The sequence below is a fragment of the Phyllobates terribilis genome, unplaced genomic scaffold, assembly GCF_046119375.1.
Source record: "Phyllobates terribilis strain yellow unplaced genomic scaffold, ASM4611937v1 Scaffold_2__4_contigs__length_985480577, whole genome shotgun sequence".
NCBI lineage: Eukaryota > Metazoa > Chordata > Amphibia > Anura > Dendrobatidae > Phyllobates > Phyllobates terribilis.
The window spans coordinates 31,807,324-31,831,329 of NW_027362762.1; positions in this window are offsets into that span (position 1 = coordinate 31,807,324).

The window sequence follows — 24,006 nt, forward strand, 5'->3', positions numbered from 1 at the left end:
CACTATCTGTACAGTTTATTTACTACTCTATTGTCAGACACTATCTCTACAGTATATCACTACTGTGCTGTGACACACTATCTGTACAGTTTATCACTGCTGTGCTGTCACTCACTATCTGTACAGTTTATCACTGCTGTGCTGCCACACACTATCTGTACAGTTTATCACTGCTGTGCTGTCACACACTTTCTTTACAGTTTTTCACTGCTGTGCTCTCACACACTATCTGTACAGTTCATCACTGCTGTGCTGTCACACACTATCTGAACAGTTTATTTTCTGCTGTGCTGTCACACACTATCCGTACAGTTTATTCTCTGCTGTGCTTTCACACTATCTGTACAGTTTATCACTGCTGTGCTGTCACGCACTATCTGTACAGTTTATTCACTGCTGTGCTGTTACACACTATCTGTACAGTTTATCTCTGCTGTGCTGTCACACACTATCTGTACAGTTTATCACTGCTGTACTGTCACACACTCTCTGTGCAGTTTATCACTGCTGTGCTGTCACACACTATCTGTACAGGTTATCACTGCTGTGCTGTCACACACTATCTATACAGTTTATTCTCTTCTGTGCTGTAACCCCCTATCTGTACAGTTTATCACTGCTGGGCGGTCACCCACTATCTGTGCAGTTTATCACTGCTGGGCTGTCACGCACTATCTGTACAGTTTATCACTGCTGTGCTGTCACACACTATCTGTACAGTTTATCACTGCTGTGCTGTCACACACTATCTGTACAGTTTATCACTGCTGTGCTGTCACTCACTATCTGTACAGATTGTCACGGCTGTGCTGTCACACACTATCTGCACAGATTATTGCCTGCTGTGCTGTCACACTATCTGTACAGTTTATCACTGCTGTCCTGTCACACACTATCTGTGCAGTTTATCACTGCAGTGCTGTCACACACTATCTGTACAGATTGTCACTGCTATACTGTCACACACTATCTGTACAGTTTATTCTATGCTGTGCTGTCACACACTATCTGTACAGTTTATCACTGTTGTGCTGTCACACACTATCTGCACAGTTTATCACTGCTGTGCTGTCACATACTAACTGTACAGTTTATCACTGCTGTGCTGTCACACACTATCTGTGCAGTTTATTCTCCGCTGTGCTGTCACACACTATCTGTACAGTTTATGACTGTTGTGCTGTCACACACTATCTGTACAGTTTATCACTGCTGAGCTGTCACACACTATCTGTACAGTTTATCACTGCTTCGCTGTCACACACTATCTGTACAGTTTATCACTGCTGTGCTGTCATACATTATCTGTACAGTTTATCACTGCTGTGCTGTCACACACTTTCAGTACAGGTTATCACTGCTGTGCTGTCACACACTATCTGTACAGTTTATTCTCAGCTGTGCTGTCACACACTATCTGTAGAGTTTATCATTGCTGTGCTGTCAAACACTATCTGTACAGTTTATCACTGCTGTGCTGTCACACACTATCTGTACAGTTTATCACTGCTGTGCTGTCACACACTATCTGTACAGGTTATCACTGCTGTGCTGTCACACACTATCTGTACAGTTTATTTACTACTCTACTGTCAGACACTATCTCTACAGTATATCACTACTGTGCTGTCACACATTATCTGTACAGTTTATCACTGCTGTGCTGTCACTCAGTATCTGTACAGTTTATCACTGCTGTGCAGCCACACACTATCTGTACAGTTTATCACTGCTGTGCTGTCACACACTTTCTTTACAGTTTATCACTGCTGTGCTCTCACACACTATCTGTACAGTTCATCACTGCTGTGCTGTCACTCACTATCTGTACAGTTTATCACTGCTGTGCTGTCACACACTATCTGAACAGTTTATTTTCTGCTGTGCTGTCACACACTATCTGTACAGTTTATTCTCTGCTGTGCTTTCACACTATCTGTACAGTTTATCACTGCTGTGCTGTCACGCACTATCTGTACAGTTTATTCACTGCTGTGCTGTTACACACTATCTGTACAGTTTATCTCTGCTGTGCTGTCACACACTATCTGTACAGTTTATCACTGCTGTACTGTCACACACTCTCTGTGCAGTTTATCACTGCTGTGCTGTCACACACTATCTGTACAGGTTATCACTGCTGTGCTGTCACACACTATCTATACAGTTTATTCTCTTCTGTGCTGTAACACACTATCTGTACAGTTTATCACTGCTGGGCTGTCACCCACTATCTGTGCAGTTTATCACTGCTGGGCTGTCACGCACTATCTGTACAGTTTATCACTGCTGTGCTGTCACACACTATCTGTACAGTTTATCACTGCTGTGCTGTCACACACTATCTGTACAGTTTATCACTGCTGTGCTGTCACTCACTATCTGTACAGATTGTCACGGCTTTGCTGTCACACACTATCTGTACAGATTATTGTCTGCTGTGCTGTCACACTATCTGTACAGTTTATCACTGCTGTGCTGTCACACACTATCTGTGCAGTTTATCACTGCGGTGCTGTCACACACTATCTGTACAGATTGTCACTGCTATACTGTTACACACTATCTGTACAGTTTATTCTCTGCTGTGCTGTCACACACTATCTGTACAGTTTATCACTGTTGTGCTGTCACACACTATCTGCACAGTTTATCACTGCTGTGCTGTCACATACTATCTGTACAGTTTATCACTGCTGTGCTGTCACACACAATCTGTGCAGTTTATTCTCCGCTGTGCTGTCACACACTATCTGTACAGTTTATCACTGTTGTGCTGTCACACACTATCTGTACAGTTTATCACTGCTGTACTGTCACACACTATCTGTACAGTTTATCACTGCTGTGCTGTCACTCACTATCTGTACAGTTTATCACTGCTGTGCTGTCACACACTATCTGTACAGTTTATCACTGCTGTGCTGTCACTCACTATCTGTACAGTTTATCACTGCTGTGCTGTCACACACTATCTGTACAGTTTATTCTCTGCTGTGTTGTCGCTCACTATCTGTACAGTTTATCACTGCTGTGCTGTCACACACTATCTGTACAGTTTATCACTGCTGTGCTATCACACACTATCTGTACAGTTTATCACTGCTGTGCTGTCACACACTATCTGTACAGTTTATAACTGCTGTACTGTCACACACTATCTGTAGAGTTTATCACTGCTGTGCTGTCACTCACTATCTGTACAGTTTATCACTGCTGTGCTGCCACACACTATCTGTACAGTTTATCACTGCTGTGCTGTCACACACTTTCTTTACAGTTTATCATTGCTGTGCTGTCACACACTATCTGTACAGTTTATCACTGCTGTGCAGTCACACACTATCTGAACAGTTTATTTTCTGCTGTGCTGTCACACACTATCTGTACAGTTTATTCTCTGCTGTGCTGTCACACTATCTGTACAGTTTATCACTGCTGTGCTGTCAGACACTATCTGTACAGTTTATCACTGCTGTGCTGTCACACACTTTCTTTACAGTTTATCACTGCTGTGCTGTCACACACTTTCTTTACAGTTTATCACTGCTGTGCTGTCACACACTATCTGAACAGTTTATTCTCTGCTGTGCTGTCACACACTATCTGTACAGTTTATTCTCTGCTGTGCTATCACACTATTTGTACAGTTTATCACTGCTGTGCTGTCACACACTATCTGTACAGTTTATGCACTGCTGTGCTGTCACACACTATCTGTACAGTTTATTCACTGCAGTGCTGTTACACACTATCTGTACAGTTTATCTCTGCTGTGCTGTCACACACTATCTGTACAGTTTATCACTGCTGTACTGTCACACACTCTCTGTACAGTTTATCACTGCTGTGCTGTCACTCACTATCTGTACAGTTTATCACTGCTGTGTTGTCACACACTATCTGAACAGTATATCACTGCTGTACTGTCACACACTCTCTGTACAGTTTATCACTGCTGTGCTGTCACACACTATCTGTATAGTTTTTCACTGCTGTGCTGTCACACACTATCTGTACAGTTTATCACTGCTGTTCAGTCACACACTATCTGTACAGTTTATCTCTGCTGTGCTGTCACACACTATCTGTACAGTTTATCACTGCTGTACTGTCACACACTCTCTGTACAGTTTATCACTGCTGTGCTGTCACTCACTATCTGTACAGTTTATCACTGCTGTGTTGTCACACACTATCTGAACAGTATATCACTGCTGTACTGTCACACACTCTCTGTACAGTTTATCACTGCTGTGCTGTCACACACTATCTGTATAGTTTTTCACTGCTGTGCTGTCACACACTATCTGTACAGTTTATCACTGCTGTTCAGTCACACACTATCTGTACAGTTTATCACTGCTATGCTGTCACACCCTCTCTGTACAGCTTATTACTGCTGTGCTGTCACACACTATCTGTACAGTTTTTCACTGCTGTGCTGTCACACACTATCTGTACAGTTTTTCACTGCTGTGCAGTCACACACTATCTGTACAGTTTATCACTGCTATGCTGTCACACACTATCTGTATAGTTTTCATTGCTGTGCTGTCACACACTATCTGTACTGTTTATCACTGCTGTGCTGTCACACACTATCTGTACAGTTTATCACTGCTATGCTGTCACACACTATCTTTACAGTTTATCACTGCTGTACTGTCACACACTCTCTGTACAGTTTATCACTGCTGTACTGTCACACACTTTCTGTACAGTTTATCACTGCTGTGCTGTCACACACTATCTGTACAGTTTATCACTACTATGCTGTCACACACTATCTGGACAGTTTATCACTGCTGTACTGTCACACACTATCTGTACAGTTTATCACTGCTGTGCGGTCACACACTATCTGTACAGTTTATCACTGCTGTGCTGTCACACACTATCTGTACAGTTTATCACTGCTGTGCTGTCACTCACTATCTGTACAGTGTATCACTGCTGTACTGTCACACACTATCTGTACAGTTTATCACTGCTGTGCTGTCACTCACTATCTGTACAGTTTATCACTGCTGTGCTGTCACACACTATCTGTACAGTTTATCACTGCTGTGCTGTCACTCACTATCTGTACAGTTTATCACTGCTGTGCTGTCACACACTATCTGTACAGTTTATTCTCTGCTGTGCTGTCGCTCACTATCTGTCCAGTTTATCACTGCTGTGCTGTCACACACTATCTGTACAGTTTATCACTGCTGTGCTGTCACACACTATCTGTACAGTTTATCACTGCTGTGCTGTCACACACTATCTGTACAGTTTATAACTGCTGTGCTGTCACTCACTATCTGTACAGATTGTCACGGCTGTGCTGTCACACACTATCTGTACAGATTATTGTCTGCTGTGCTGTCACACTATCTGTACAGTTTATCACTGCTGTGCTGTCACACACTATCTGTGCAGTTTATCACTGCGGTGCTGTCACACACTATCTGTACAGATTGTCACTGCTATACTGTTACACACTATCTGTACAGTTTATTCTCTGCTGTGCTGTCACACACTATCTGTACAGTTTATCACTGTTGTGCTGTCACACACTATCTGCACAGTTTATCACTGCTGTGCTGTCACATACTATCTGTACAGTTTATCACTGCTGTGCTGTCACACACTATCTGTGCAGTTTATTCTCCGCTGTGCTGTCACACACTATCTGTACAGTTTATCACTGTTGTGCTGTCACACACTATCTGTACAGTTTATCACTGCTGTACTGTCACACACTATCTGTACAGTTTATCACTGCTGTGCTGTCACTCACTATCTGTACAGTTTATCACTGCTGTGCTGTCACACACTATCTGTACAGTTTATCACTGCTGTGCTGTCACTCACTATCTGTACAGTTTATCACTGCTGTGCTGTCACACACTATCTGTACAGTTTATTCTCTGCTGTGCTGTCGCTCACTATCTGTACAGTTTATCACTGCTGTGCTGTCACACACTATCTGTACAGTTTATCACTGCTGTGCTATCACACACTATCTGTACAGTTTATCACTGCTGTGCTGTCACACACTATCTGTACAGTTTATAACTGCTGTACTGTCACACACTATCTGTAGAGTTTATCACTGCTGTGCTGTCACTCACTATCTGTACAGTTTATCACTGCTGTGCTGCCACACACTATCTGTACAGTTTATCACTGCTGTGCTGTCACACACTTTCTTTACAGTTTATCATTGCTGTGCTGTCACACACTATCTGTACAGTTTATCACTGCTGTGCAGTCACACACTATCTGAACAGTTTATTTTCTGCTGTGCTGTCACACACTATCTGTACAGTTTATTCTCTGCTGTGCTGTCACACTATCTGTACAGTTTATCACTGCTGTGCTGTCAGACACTATCTGTACAGTTTATCACTGCTGTGCTGTCACACACTTTCTTTACAGTTTATCACTGCTGTGCTGTCACACACTTTCTTTACAGTTTATCACTGCTGTGCTGTCACACACTATCTGAACAGTTTATTCTCTGCTGTGCTGTCACACACTATCTGTACAGTTTATTCTCTGCTGTGCTATCACACTATTTGTACAGTTTATCACTGCTGTGCTGTCACACACTATCTGTACAGTTTATGCACTGCTGTGCTGTCTCACACTATCTGTACAGTTTATTCACTGCTGTGCTGTTACACACTATCTGTACAGTTTATCTCTGCTGTGCTGTCACACACTATCTGTACAGTTTATCACTGCTGTACTGTCACACACTCTCTGTACAGTTTATCACTGCTGTGCTGTCACACACTATCTGTACAGTTTATCACTGCTGTGCTGTCACTCACTATCTGTACAGTGTATCACTGCTGTACTGTCACACACTATCTGTACAGTTTATCACTGCTGTGCTGTCACTCACTATCTGTACAGTTTATCACTGCTGTGCTGTCACACACTATCTGTACAGTTTATCACTGCTGTGCTGTCACTCACTATCTGTACAGTTTATCACTGCTGTGCTGTCACACACTATCTGTACAGTTTATTCTCTGCTGTGCTGTCGCTCACTATCTGTCCAGTTTATCACTGCTGTGCTGTCACACACTATCTGTACAGTTTATCACTGCTGTGCTATCACACACTATCTGTACAGTTTATCACTGCTGTGCTGTCACACACTATCTGTACAGTTTATCACTGCTGTGCTGTCACACACTATCTGTACAGTTTATTTACTACTCTACTGTTAGACACTATCTCTACAGTATATCACTACTGTGCTGTGACACACTATCTGTACAGTTTATCACTGCTGTGCTGTCACTCACTATCTGTACAGTTTATCACTGCTGTGCTGTCACACACTTTCTTTACAGTTTATCACTGCTTTGCTCTCACACACTATCTGTACAGTTCATCACTGCTGTGCTGTCACTCACTATCTGTACAGTTTATCACTGCTGTGCTGTCACACACAATCTGTACAGTTTATCACTGCTGTGCTGTCACACACTATCTGTACAGTTTATTTACTACTCTACTGTTAGACACTATCTCTACAGTATATCACTACTGTGCTGTGACACACTATCTGTACAGTTTATCACTGCTGTGCTGCCACACACTATCTGTACAGTTTATCACTGCTGTGCTGTCACACACTTTCTTTACAGTTTATCACTGCTTTGCTCTCACACACTATCTGTACAGTTCATCACTGCTGTGCTGTCACTCACTATCTGTACAGTTTATCACTGCTGTGCTGTCACACACTATCTGAACAGTTTATTTTCTGCTGTGCTGTCACACACTATCTGTACAGTTTATTCTCTGCTGTGCTTTCACACTCTCTGTACAGTTTATCACTGCTGTGCTGTCACGCACTATCTGTACAGTTTATTCACTGCTGTGCTGTTACACACTATCTGTACAGTTTATCACTGCTGTACTGTCACACACTCTCTGTGCAGTTTATCACTGCTGTGCTGTCACACACTATCTGTACAGGTTATCACTGCTGTGCTGTCACACACTATCTATACAGTTTATTCTCTTCTGTGCTGTAACACACTATCTGTACACTTTATCACTGCTGGGCTGTCACCCACTATCTGTGCAGTATATCACTGCTGGGCTGTCACGCACTATCTGTACAGTTTATTCACTGCTGTGCTGTTACACACTATCTGTACAGTTTATCACTGCTGTACTGTCACACACTATCTGTACAGTTTATCACTGCTGTGCTGTCACACACTATCTGTACAGTTTATCACTGCTGTGCTGTCACTCACTATCTGTAGAGATTGTCACGGCTGTGCTGTCACACACTATCTGTACAGATTATTGTCTGCTGTGCTGTCACACTATCTGTACAGTTTTTCACTGCTGTGCTGTCACACACTATCTGTGCAGTTTATCACTGCAGTGCTGTCACACACTATCTGTACAGATTGTCACTGCTATACTGTCACACACTATCTGTACAGTTTATTCTCTGCTGTGCTGTCACACACTATCTGTACAGTTTATCACTGTTGTGCTGTCACACACTATCTGCACAGTTTATCACTGCTGTGCTGTCACATACTATCTGTACAGTTTATCACTGCTGTGCTGTCACACACTATCTGTGCAGTTTATTCTCCGCTGTGCTGTCACACACTATCTGTACAGTTTATCACTGTTGTGCTGTCACACACTATCTGTACAGTTTATCACTGCTGAGCTGTCACACACTATCTGTACAGTTTATCACTGCTTCGCTGTCACACACTATCTGTACAGTTTATCACTGCTGTGCTGTCATACATTATCTGTACAGTTTATCACTGCTGTGCTGTCACACACTATCAGTACAGGTTATCACTGCTGTGCTGTCACACACTATCTGTACACTTTATTCTCAGCTGTGCTGTCACACACTATCTGTACAGTTTATCATTGCTGTGCTGTCAAACACTATCTGTACAGTTCATCACTGCTCTGCTGTCACTCACTATCTGTACAGTTTATCACTGCTGTGCTGTCACACACTATCTGAACAGTTTATTTTCTGCTGTGCTGTCACACACTATCTGTACAGTTTATTCTCTGCTGTGCTTTCACACTATCTGTACAGTTTATCACTGCTGTGCTGTCACGCACTATCTGTACAGTTTATTCACTGCTGTGCTGTTACACACTATCTGTACAGTTTATCTCTGCTGAGCTGTCACACACTATCTGTTCAGTTTATCACTGCTGTACTGTCACACACTCTCTGTGCAGTTTATCACTGCTGTGCTGTCACACACTATCTGTACAGGTTATCACTGCTGTGCTGTCACACACTATCTATACAGTTTATTCTCTTCTGTGCTGTAACACACTATCTGTACAGTTTATCACTGCTGGCCTGTCACCCACTATCTGTGCAGTTTATCACTGCTGGGCTGTCACGCACTATCTGTACAGTTTATCACTGCTGTGCTGTCACACACTATCTGTACAGTTTATCACTGCTGTGCTGTCACACACTATCTGAACAGTTTATTTTCTGCTGTGCTGTCACACACTATCTGTACAGTTTATTCTCTGCTGTGCTTTCACACTATCTGTACAGTTTATCACTGCTGTGCTGTCACGCACTATCTGTACAGTTTATTCACTGCTGTGCTGTTACACACTATCTTTACAGTTTATCTCTGCTGAGCTGTCACACACTATCTGTACAGTTTATCACTGCTGTACTGTCACACACTCTCTGTGCAGTTTATCACTGCTGTGCTGTCACACACTATCTGTACAGGTTATCACTGCTGTGCTGTCACACACTATCTATACAGTTTATTCTCTTCTGTGCTGTAACACACTATCTGTACAGTTTATCACTGCTGGGCTGTCACCCACTATCTGTGCAGTTTATCACTGCTGGGCTGTCACGCACTATCTGTACAGTTTATCACTGCTGTGCTGTCACACACTATCTGTACAGTTTATCACTGCTGTGCTGTCACACACTATCTGTGCAGTTTATCACTGCAGTGCTGTCACACACTATCTGTACAGATTGTCACTGCTATACTGTCACACACTATCTGTACAGTTTATTCTCTGCTGTGCTGTCACACACTATCTGTACAGTTTATCACTGTTGTGCTGTCACACACTATCTGCACAGTTTATCACTGCTGTGCTGTCACATACTATCTGTACAGTTTATCACTGCTGTGCTGTCACACACTATCTGTGCAGTTTATTCTCCGCTGTGCTGTCACACACTATCTGTACAGTTTATCACTGTTGTGCTGTCACACACTATCTGTACAGTTTATCACTGCTGAGCTGTCACACACTATCTGTACAGTTTATCACTGCTTCGCTGTCACACACTATCTGTACAGTTTATCACTGCTGTGCTGTCATACATTATCTGTACAGTTTATCACTGCTGTGCTGTCACACACTATCAGTGCAGGTTATCACTGCTGTGCTGTCACACACTATCTGTACAGTTTATTCTCAGCTGTGCTGTCACACACTATCTATACAGTTTATCATTGCTGTGCTGTCAAACACTATCTGTACAGTTTATCATTGCTGTACTGTCAAACACTATCTGTACAGTTTATCACTGCTGTGCTGTCACACATTATCTGTACAGTTTATCACTGCTGAGCTGTCACACACTATCTGTACAGTTTATCACTGCTGTGCTGTCACACACTATCTGTACAGTTTATTCTCTGCTGTGCTGTCACACACTATCTGCATAGTTTATCTCTGCTGTGCTGTCACACACTCTCTCTACAGTTTATTCTCTTCTGTGCTGTCACACACTATCTGTACAGTTTATTCTCTGCTGTGCTCTCACACACTATCTGTACAGTTAATTCTCCGATGTGCTGTCACACACTATCTGTACAGTTTATTCTCTGCTGTGCTGTCACACACTATCTGTACAGTTTATCATTGCTGTGCTGTCAAACACTATCTTTACAGTTTATTCACTGCTGTGCTGTCACACACTATCTGTACAGTTTATCACTGCTGTGCTGTCACACACTATCTGTACAGTTTATCACTGCTGTACTGTCACACACTATCTGTACATTTTATTCACTGCTGTGCTGTCACACACTATCTGTACAGTTTATTCTCTGCTGTGCTGTCACACACTATCTGTATAGTTTATCACTGCTATGCTGTCACACACTCTCTGTGCAGCTTATTAATGCTGTGCTGTCACACACTATCTGTACAGTTTTTCACTGCTGTGCTGTCACACACTATCTGTACAGTTTTTCACTGCTGTGCAGTCACACACTATCTGTACAGTTTATCACTGCTATGCTGTCACACACTATCTGTATAGTTTTTCATTGCTGTGCTGTCACACACTATCTGTACTGTTTATCACTGCTGTGCTGTCACACACTATCTGTACAGTTTATCACTGCTATGCTGTCACACACTATCTGTACAGTTTATCACTGCTGTACTGTCACACACTCTCTGTACAGTTTATCACTGCTGTACTGTCACACACTCTCTGTACAGTTTATCACTGATGTGCTGTCACACACTATCTGTACAGTTTATCACTGCTGTGCTGCCACACACTATCTGTACAGTTTATCACTGCTGTGCTGTCACACACTATCTGTACAGTTTATCACTGCTATGCTGTCACACACTATCTGTACAGTTTATCACTGCTGTACTGTCACACACTCTCTGTACAGTTTATCATTGCTGTGCTGTCACACACTATCTGTACAGTTTATCACTGCTGTTCTGTCACACACAATCTGTACAGTTTATCACTGCTGTACTGTCACACACTATCTGTACAGTTTATCACTGCTGTGCGGTCACACACTATCTGTACAGTTTATCACTGCTGTGCTGTCACACACTATCTGTACAGTTTATCATTGCTGTGCTGTCACTCACTATCTGTACAGTGTATCACTGCTGTACTGTCACACACTATCTGTACAGTTTATCACTGCTGTGCTGTCACTCACTATCTGTACAGTTTATCACTGCTGTGCTGTCACACACTATCTGTACAGTTTATCACTGCTGTGCTGTCACTCACTATCTGTACAGTTTATCACTGCTGTGCTGTCACACACTATCTGTACAGTTTATTCTCTGCTGTGCTGTCGCTCACTATCTGTACAGTTTATCACTGCTGTGCTGTCACACACTATCTGTACAGTTTATCACTGCTGTGCTATCACACACTATCTGTACAGTTTATCACTGCTGTGCTGTCACACACTATCTGTAGAGTTTATCACTGCTGTGCTGTCACACACTATCTGTACAGTTTATTTACTACTCTACTGTCAGACACTATCTCTACAGTATATCACTACTGTGCTGTGACACACTATCTGTACAGTTTATCACTGCTGTGCTGTCACTCACTATCTGTACAGTTTATCAATGCTGTGCTGCCACACACTATCTGTACAGTTTATCACTGCTGTGCTGTCACACACTTTCTTTACAGTTTATCACTGCTTTGCTCTCACACACTATCTGTACAGTTCATCACTGCTGTGCTGTCACTCACTATCTGTACAGTTTATCACTGCTGTGCTGTCACACACTATCTGAACAGTTTATTTTCTGCTGTGCTGTCACACACTATCTGTACAGTTTATTCTCTGCTGTGCTTTCACACTATCTGTACAGTTTATCACTGCTGTGCTGTCACGCACTATCTGTACAGTTTATTCACTCCTGTGCTGTTACACACTATCTGTACAGTTTATCTCTGCTGTGCTGTCACACACTATCTGTACAGTTTATCACTGCTGTACTGTCACACACTCTCTGTGCAGTTTATCACTGCTGTGCTGTCACACACTATCTGTACAGGTTATCACTGCTGTGCTGTCACACACTATCTATACAGTTTATTCTCTTCTGTGCTGTAACACACTATCTGTACAGTTTATCACTGCTGGGCTGTCACCCACTATCTGTGCAGTTTATCACTGCTGGGCTGTCACGCACTATCTGTACAGTTTATCACTGCTGTGCTGTCACACACTATCTGTACAGTTTATCACTGCTGTGCTGTCACACACTATCTGTACAGTTTATCACTGCTGTGCAGTCACTCACTATCTGTACAGATTGTCACGGCTGTGCTGTCACACACTATCTGTACAGATTATTGTCTGCTGTGCTGTCACACTATCTGTACAGTTTATCACTGCTGTGCTGTCACACACTATCTGTGCAGTTTATCACTGCAGTGCTGTCACACACTATCTGTACAGATTGTCACTGCTATACTGTCACACACTATCTGTACAGTTTATTCTCTGCTTTGCTGTCACACACTATCTGTACAGTTTATTACTGCTGTGCTGTTACATACTATCTGTACAGTTTATCACTGCTGTGCTGTCACACACTATCTGTGCAGTTTATTCTCCGCTGTGCTGTCACACACTATCTGTACAGTTTATCACTGTTGTGCTGTCACACACTATCTGTACAGTTTATCACTGCTGAGCTGTCACACACTATCTGTACAGTTTATCACTGCTTCGCTGTCACACACTATCTGTACAGTTTATCACTGCTGTGCTGTCACACATTATCTGTACAGTTTATCACTGCTGTGCTGTCACACACTATCAGTACAGGTTATCACTGCTGTGCTGTCACACACTATCTGTACAGTTTATTCTCAGCTGTGCTGTCACACACTATCTGTACAGTTTATCATTGCTGTGCTGTCAAACACTATCTGTACAGTTCATCACTGCTGTGCTGTCACTCACTATCTGTACAGTTTATCACTGCTGTGCTGTCACACAATATCTGAACAGTTTATTTTCTGCTGTGCTGTCACACATTATCTGTACAGTTTATTCTCTGCTGTGCTTTCACACTATCTGTACAGTTTATCACTGCTGTGCTGTCACGCACTATCTGTACAGTTTATTCACTGCTGTGCTGTTACACACTATCTGTACAGTTTATCTCTGCTGAGCTGTCACACACTATCTGTACAGTTTATCACTGCAGTACTGTCACACACTCTCTGTGCAGTTTATCACTGCTGTGCTGTCACACACTATCTGTACAGGTTATCACTGGTGTGCTGTGACACACTATCTATACAGTTTATTCCCTTCTGTGCTGTAACACACTATCTGTACAGTTTATCACTGCTGTGCTGTCACACACTATCTGTACAGTTTATCACTGCTGTGCTGTCACACACTATCTGTACAGTTTATTCACTGCTGTGCTGTCACACACTATCTGTACAGTTTATTCTCTGCTGTGCTGTCACACACTATCTGTATAGTTTATCACTGCAGCGCTGTCACACACTATCTGTACAGTTTATTCACTGCTGTGCTCTCACACATTATCTGTACAGTTTTTCACTGCTGTACTGTCACACACTATCTATACAGTTTATCACTGCTGTGCTGTCACACACTACCTGTACAGTTTATCACTGCTGTGCTGTCACACCCTATCTGTACAGTTTATTCACTGCTGTGCTGTCACACACTGTCTGTACAGTTTATTCTCTGCTGTGCTGTCACACACTATCTGTACAGTTTATCACTGCTGCGCTGTCACACACTATCTGTACAGTTTATTCACTGCTGTGCTGTCACACATTATCTGTACAGCTTATCACTGCTGTACTGTCACACACTATCTATACAGTTTATCACTGCTGTCCTGTCACACACTATCTGTACAATTTATTATCTGCTGTGCTGTCACACACTATCTGTACAGTTTATCACTGCTGTGCTGTCACACACTATCTGTACAGTTTATTCTTTGCTGTCACACACTATCTGTACAGTTTATTCTCTGCTGTCACACACTATCTGTACAGTTTATCACTGCTGTGCTTTCACACTCTATCTGTACAGTTTATCACTGCTGTGCTGTCACACACTATCTGTAGAGTTTATCATTGCTGTGATGTCACACACTATCTGTACAGTTTATCACTGCTGCGCTGTCACACACTATCTGTACAGTTTATTCACTGCTGTGCTGTCACACATTATCTGTACAGTTAATCACTGCTGTTCTGTCACACACTATCTATACAGTTTATCACTGCTGTCCTGTCACACACTATCTGTACAATTTATTATCTGCTGTGCTGTCACACACTATCTGTACAGTTTATCACTACTGTGCTGTCACACACTATCTGTACAGTTTATCACTGCTGTGCTGTCACACACTGTCTGTACAATTTATTATCTGCTGTGCTGTCACACACTATCTGTACAGTTTATCACTGCTGTGCTGTCACACACTATCTATACAGGTTATCACTGCTGTGCTGTCACACACTATCTATACAGTTTATTCTCTTCTCTGCTGTCACACACTATCTGTACAGTTTATCACTTCTGGGCTGTCACGCACTATCTGCACAGTTTATCACTGCTGTGCTGTCACACACTATCTGTACAGTTTATCACTGCTGTGCTGTCACACACTATCTGTACAGTTTATCACTGCTGTGCTGTCACTCACTATCTGTACAGATTGTCACTGCTGTGCTGTCACACACTATCTGTAGAGTTTATCACTGCTGTGCTGTCACACACTATCTGTACAGTTTTTCACTGCGGTGCTGTCACACACTATCTGTACAGATTGTCACTGCTGTACTGTCCCACACTATCTGTACAGTTTATTCTCTGCTGTGCTGTCACACACTATCTGTACAGTTTATCACTACTGTGCTGTCACACACTATCTGCACAGTTTATCACTGCTGTGCTGTTACACACTATCTGTACAGTTTATCACTGCTGTGCTGTCACACACTATCTGTACAGTTTATTCTCTGCTTTGCTGTCACACACTATCTGTACAATGTATCACTGCTGTGCTGTCACACACTATCTGTACAGTTTATCACTGCTGTGCTGTCACACACTATCTGTACAATTTATCACTGCTGTGCTGTCACACACTATCTGTACAATTTATTATTTGCTGTGCTGTCACACACTATCTGTACAGTTTATCACTGCTGTGCTGTCACACACTATCTGTACAGTTTATCACTGCTGGGCTGTCACACACTATCTGTGCAGTTAATCACTGCTGGGCTGTCACGCACTATCTGTACAGTTTATCACTGCTGTGCTGTCACACACTATCTGTACAGTTTATCACTGCTGTGCTGTCACACACTATCTGTACAGTTTATCACTGCTGTGCTGTCACTCACTATCTGTACAGATTGTCACTGCTGTGCTGTCACACACTATCTGTACAGTTTATTCCCTGCTGTGCTGTCACACACTATCTGTACATTTTATCACTGCGGTGCTGTCACACACTATCTGTACAGATTGTCACTGCTGTACTGTCACACACTATCTGTACAGTTTAATCTCTGCTGTGCTGTCACACACTATCTGTACAGTTTATCACTGCTGTGCTGTCACACACTATCTGTACAGTTTATTCCCTGCTATGATGTCACACACTATCTGTACAGTTTATCACTGCTGTACTGTCACACACTCTCTGTACAGTTTATCATTGCTGTGCTGTCACACACTATCTGTACAGTTTATCACTGCTGTTCTGTCACACACTATCTGTACAGTTTATCACTGCTGTACTGTCACACACTATCTGTACAGTTTATCACTGCTGTGCGGTCACACACTATCTGTACAGTTTATCACTGCTGTGCTGTCACACGCTATCTGTACAGTTTATCACTGCTGTGCTGTCACTCACTATCTGTACAGTCTATCACTGCTGTACTGTCACACACTATCTGTACAGTTTATCACTGCTGTGCTGTCACTCACTATCTGTACAGTTTATCACTGCTGTGCTGTCACACACTATCTGTACAGTTTATCACTGCTGTGCTGTCACTCACTATCTGTACAGTTTATCACTGCTGTGCTGTCACACACTATCTGTACAGTTTATTCTCTGCTGTGCTGTCGCTCACTATCTGTACAGTTTATCACTGCTGTGCTGTCACACACTATCTGTACAGTTTATCACTGCTGTGCTATCACACACTATCTGTACAGTTTATCACTGCTGTGCTGTCACACACTATCTGTACAGTTTATCACTGCTGTGCTGTCACACACTATCTGTACAGTTTATTTACTACTCTACTGTCAGACAATATCTCTACAGTATATCACTACTGTGCTGTGACACACTATCTGTACAGTTTATCACTGCTGTGCTGTCACTCATTATCTGTACAGTTTATCACTGCTGTGCTGCCACACACTATCTGTACAGTTTATCACTGCTGTGCTGTCACACACTTGCTTTACAGTTTATCACTGCTTTGCTCTCACTCACTATCTGTACAGTTTATCACTGCGGTGCTGTCACACACTATCTGAACAGTTTATTTTCTGCTGTGCTGTCACACACTATCTGTACAGTTTATTCTCTGCTGTGCTTTCACACTATCTGTACAGTTTATCACTGCTGTGCTGTCACGCACTATCTGTACAGTTTATTCACTGCTGTGCTGTTACACACTATCTGCACAGTTTATGTCTGCTGTGCTGTCACACACTATCTGTACAGTTTATCACTGCTGTACTGTCACACACTCTCTGTGCAGTTTATCACTGCTGTGCTGTCACACACTATCTGTACAGGTTATCACTGCTGTGCTGTCACACACTATCTGTACAGTTTATCACTGCTGTGCTGTCACACACTATCTGTACAGTTTATCACTGCTGTGCTGTCACTCACTATCTGTACAGATTGTCACGGCTGTGCTGTCACACACTATCTGTACAGATTATTGTCTGCTGTGCTGTCACACTATCTGTACAGTTTATCACTGCTGTGCTGTCACACACTATCTGTGCAGTTTATCACTGCAGTGCTGTCACACACTATCTGTACAGATTGTCACTGCTATACTGTCACACACTATCTGTACAGTTTATTCTCTGCTGTGCTGTCACACACTATCTGTACAGTTTATCACTGTTGTGCTGTCACACACTATCTGCACAGTTTATCACTGCTGTGCTGTCACATACTATCTGTACAGTTTATCACTGCTGTGCTGTCACACACTATCTGTGCAGTTTATTCTCCGCTGTGCTGTCACACACTATCTGTACAGTTTATCACTGTTGTGCTGTCACACACTATCTGTACAGTTTATCACTGCTGAGCTGTCATACACTATCTGTACAGTTTATCACTGCTTCGCTGTCACACACTATCTGTACAGTTTATCACTGCTGTGCTGTCATACATTATCTGTACAGTTTATCACTGCTGTGCTGTCACACACTATCAGTACAGGTTATCACTGCTGTGCTGTCACACATTATCTGTACAGTTTATCACTGCTGAGCTGTCACACACTATCTGTACAGTTTATCACTGCTGTGCTGTCACACACTATCTGTACAGTTTATTCTCTGCTGTGCTGTCACACACTATCTGTATAGTTTATCTCTGCTGTGCTGTCACACACTCTCTGTACAGTTTATTCTCTTCTGTGCTGTCACACACTATCTGTACAGTTTATTCTCTGCTGTGCTCTCACACACTATCTGTACAGTTAATTCTCCGATGTGCTGTCACACACTATCTGTACAGTTTATTCTCTGCTGTGCTGTCACACACTATCTGTACAGTTTATCATTGCTGTGCTGTCAAACACTATCTTTACAGTTTATTCACTGCTGTGCTGTCACACACTATCTGTACAGTTTATCACTGCTGTGCTGTCACACACTATCTGTACAGTTTATCACTGCTGTGCTGTCATACACTATCTGTACAGTTTATTCACTGCTGTGCTGTCACACACTATCTGTACAGTTTATTCTCTGCTGTGCTGTCACACACTATCTGTATAGTTTATCACTGCTATGCTGTCACACACTCTCTGTACAGCTTATTACTGCTGTGCTGTCACACACTATCTGTACAGTTTTTCACTGCTGTGCTGTCACACACTATCTGTATAGTTTTTCACTGCTGTGCAGTCACACACTATCTGTACAGTTTATCACTGCTATGCTGTCACACACTATCTGTATAGTTTTTCATTGCTGTGCTGTCACACACTATCTGTACTGTTTATCACTGCTGTGCTGTCACACACTATCTGTACAGTTTATCACTGCTATGCTGTCACACACTATCTGTACAGTTTATCACTGCTGTACTGTCACACACTCTCTGTACAGTTTATCACTGCTGTACTGTCACACCCTCTCTGTACAGTTTATCACTGCTGTGCTGTCACACACTATCTGTACAGTTTATCACTGCTGTGCTGCCACACACTATCTGTACAGTTTATCACTGCTGTGCTGTCACACACTATCTGTACAGTTTATCACTGCTATGCTGTCACACACTATCTGTACAGTTTATCACTGCTGTACTGTCACACACTCTATGTACAGTTTATCATTGCTGTGCTGTCACACACTATCTGTACAGTTTATCACTGCTGTTCTGTCACACACTATCTGTACAGTTTATCACTGCTGTACTGTCACACACTATCTGTACAGTTTATCACTGCTGTGCGGTCACACACTATCTGTACAGTTTATCACTGCTGTGCTGTCACACACTATCTGTACAGTTTATCACTGCTGTGCTGTCACTCACTATCTGTACAGTGTATCACTGCTGTACTGTCACACACTATCTGTACAGTTTATCACTGCTGTGCTGTCACTCACTATCTGTGCAGTTTATCACTGCTGTGCTGTCACACACTATCTGTACAGTTTATCACTGCTGTGCTGTCACTCACTATCTGTACAGTTTATCACTGCTGTGCTGTCACACACTATCTGTACAGTTTATTCTCTGCTGTGCTGTCGCTCACTATCTGTACAGTTTATCACTGCTGTGCTGTCACACACTATCTGTACAGTTTATTTACTACTCTACTGTCAGACACTATCTCTACAGTATATCACTACTGTGCTGTGACACACTATCTGTACAGTTTATCACTGCTGTGCTGTCACTCACTATCTGTACAGTTTATCACTGCTGTGCTGTCATTCACTATCTGTACCGTTTATCACTGCTGTGCTGTCACACACTTTCTTTACAGTTTATCACTGCTTTGCTCTCACACACTATCTGTACAGTTCATCACTGCTGTGCTGTCACTCACTATCTGTACAGTTTATCACTGCTGTGCTGTCACACACTATCTGAACAGTTTATTTTCTGCTGTGCTGTCACACACTATCTGTACAGTTTATTCTCTGCTGTGCTTTCACACTATCTGTACAGTTTATCACTGCTGTGCTGTCACACACTATCTGTACAGTTTATCACTGCTGTGCTGTCACACACTTTCTTTACAGTTTATCACTGCTTTGCTCTCACACACTATCTGTACAGTTCATCACTGCTGTGCTGTCACTCACTATCTGTACAGTTTATCACTGCTGTGCTGTCACACACTATCTGAACAGTTTATTTTCTGCTGTGCTGTCACACACTATCTGTACAGTTTATTCTCTGCTGTGCTTTCACACTATCTGTACAGTTTATCACTGCTGTGCTGTCACACACTATCTGTACAGTTTATCACTGCTGTGCTGTCACACACTTTCTTTACAGTTTATCACTGCTTTGCTCTCACACACTATCTGTACAGTTCATCACTGCTGTGCTGTCACTCACTATCTGTACAGTTTATCACTGCTGTGCTGTCACACACTATCTGAACAGTTTATTCTCTGCTGTGCTGTTACACACTGTCTGTACAGTTTATCTCTGCTGTGCTGTCACACACTATCTGTACAGTTTATCACTGCTGTACTGTCACACACTCTCTGTACAGTTTATCACTGCTGTGCTGTCACACACTATCTGTACAGGTTATCACTGCTGTGCTGTCACACACTATCTATACAGTTTATTCTCTTCTGTGCTGTAACACACTATCTGTACAGTTTATCACTGCTGTGCTGTCACACACTATCTGTACAGTTTATCACTGCTGTGCTGTCACACACTATCTGTACAGTTTATCACTGCTGTGCTGTCACTCACTATCTGTACAGAATGTCACGGCTGTGCTGTCACACACTATCTGTACAGATTATTGTCTGCTGTGCTGTCACACTATCTGTACAGTTTATCACTGCTGTGCTGTCACTCACTATCTGTGCAGTTTATCACTGCAGTGCTGTCACACACTATCTGTACAGATTGTCACTGCTATACTGTCACACACTATCTGTACAGTTTATTCTCTGCTGTGCTGTCACACACTATCTGTACAGTTTATCACTGTTGTGCTGTCACACACTATCTGCACAGTTTATCACTGCTGTGCTGTCACATACTATCTGTACAGTTTATCACTGCTGTGCTGTCACACACTATCTGTGCAGTTTATTCTCCACTGTGCTGTCACACACTATCTGTACAGTTTATCACTGTTGTGCTGTCACACACTATCTGTACAGTTTATCACTGCTGAGCTGTCACACACTATCTGTACAGTTTATCACTGCTTCGCTGTCACACACTATCTGTACAGTTTATCACTGCTGTGCTGTCATACATTATCTGTACAGTTTATCACTGCTGTGCTGTCACACACTATCAGTACAGGTTATCACTGCTGTGCTCTCACACACTATCTGTACAGTTTATTCTCAGCTGTGCTGTCACACACTATCTGTACAGTTTATCATTGCTGTGCTGTCAAACACTATCTGTACAGTTCATCACTGCTGTGCTGTCACTCACTATCTGTACAGTTTATCACTGCTGTGCTGTCACACACTATCTGAACAGTTTATTTTCTGCTGTGCTGTCACACACTATCTGTACAGTTTATTCTCTGCTGTGCTTTCACACTATCTGCACAGTTTATCACTGCTGTGCTGTCACGCACTATCTGTACAGTTTATCTCTGCTGAGCTGTCACACACTATCTGTACAGTTTATCACTGCTGTACTGTCACACACTCTCTGTGCAGTTTATCACTGCTGTGCTGTCACACACTATCTGTACAGGTTATCACTGCTGTGCTGTCACACACTATCTATACAGTTTATTCTCTTCTGTGCTGTAACACTCTATCTGTACAGTTTATCACTGCTGTGCTGTCACACACTCTCTGTACAGTTTATCACTGCTGTGCTGTCACACACTATCTGTACAGTTTATTCACTGCTGTGCTGTCACACACTATCTGTACAGTTTATTCTCTGCTGTGCTGTCACACACTATCTGTATAGTTTATCACTGCAGCGCTGTCACACACTATCTGTACAGTTTATTCACTGCTGTGCTCTCACACATTATCTGTACAGTTTTTCACTGCTGTACTGTCACACACTATCTATACAGTTTATCACTGCTGTGCTGTCACACACTGCCTGTACAGTTTATCACTGCTGTGCTGTCACACCCTATCTGTACAGTTTATTCACTGCTGTGCTGTCACACACTATCTGTACAGTTTATTCTCTGCTGTGCTGTCACACACTATCTGTACAGTTTATTCACTGCTGTGCTGTCACACATTATCTGTACAGCTTATCACTGCTGTACTGTCACACACTATCTATACAGTTTATCACTGCTGTCCTGTCACACACTATCTGTACAATTTATTATCTGCTGTGCTGTCACACACTATCTGTACAGTTTATCACTGCTGTGCTGTCACACACTATCTGTACAGTTTATTCACTGCTGTGCTGTCACACACTATCTGTACAGTTTATTCACTGCTGTGCTCTCACACATTATCTGTACAGTTTTTCACTGCTGTACTGTCACACACTATCTATACAGTTTATCACTGCTGTGCTGTCACACACTGCCTGTATAGTTTATCACTGCAGCGCTGTCACACACTATCTGTACAGTTTATTCACTGCTGTGCTCTCACACATTATCTGTACAGTTTTTCACTGCTGTACTGTCACACACTATCTATACAGTTTATCACTGCTGTGCTGTCACACACTGCCTGTACAGTTTATCACTGCTGTGCTGTCACACCCTATCTGTACAGTTTATTCACTGCTGTGCTGTCACACACTATCTGTACAGTTTATTCTCTGCTGTGCTGTCACACACTATCTGTACAGTTTATTCACTGCTGTGCTGTCACACATTATCTGTACAGCTTATCACTGCTGTACTGTCACACACTATCTATACAGTTTATCACTGCTGTCCTGTCACACACTATCTGTACAATTTATTATCTGCTGTGCTGTCACACACTATCTGTACAGTTTATCACTGCTGTGCTGTCACACACTATCTGTACAGTTTATTCACTGCTGTGCTGTCACACACTATCTGTACAGTTTATTCTCTGCTGTGCTGTCACACACTATCTGTATAGTTTATCACTGCAGCGCTGTCACACACTATCTGTACAGTTTATTCACTGCTGTGCTCTCACACATTATCTGTACAGTTTTTCACTGCTGTACTGTCACACACTATCTATACAGTATATCACTGCTGTGCTGTCACACACTACCTGTACAGTTTATCACTGCTGTGCTGTCACACCCTATCTGTACAGTTTATTCACTGCTGTGCTGTCACACACTATCTGTACAGTTTATTCTCTGCTGTGCTGTCACACACTATCTGTACAGTTTATCACTGCTGCGCTGTCACACACTATCTGTACAGTTTATTCACTGCTGTGCTGTCACACATTATCTGTACAGCTTATCACTGCTGTACTGTCACACACTATCTATACAGTTTATCACTGCTGTCCTGTCACACACTATCTGTACAATTTATTATCTGCTGTGCTGTCACACACTATCTGTACAGTTTATCACTGCTGTGCTGTCACACACTATCTGTACAGTTTATTCTTTGCTGTCACACACTATCTGTACAGTTTATCACTGCTGTGCTTTCACACTCTATCTGTACAGTTTATCACTGCTGTGCTGTCACACACTATCTGTACAGTTTATCACTGCTGTGATGTCACACACTATCTGTAC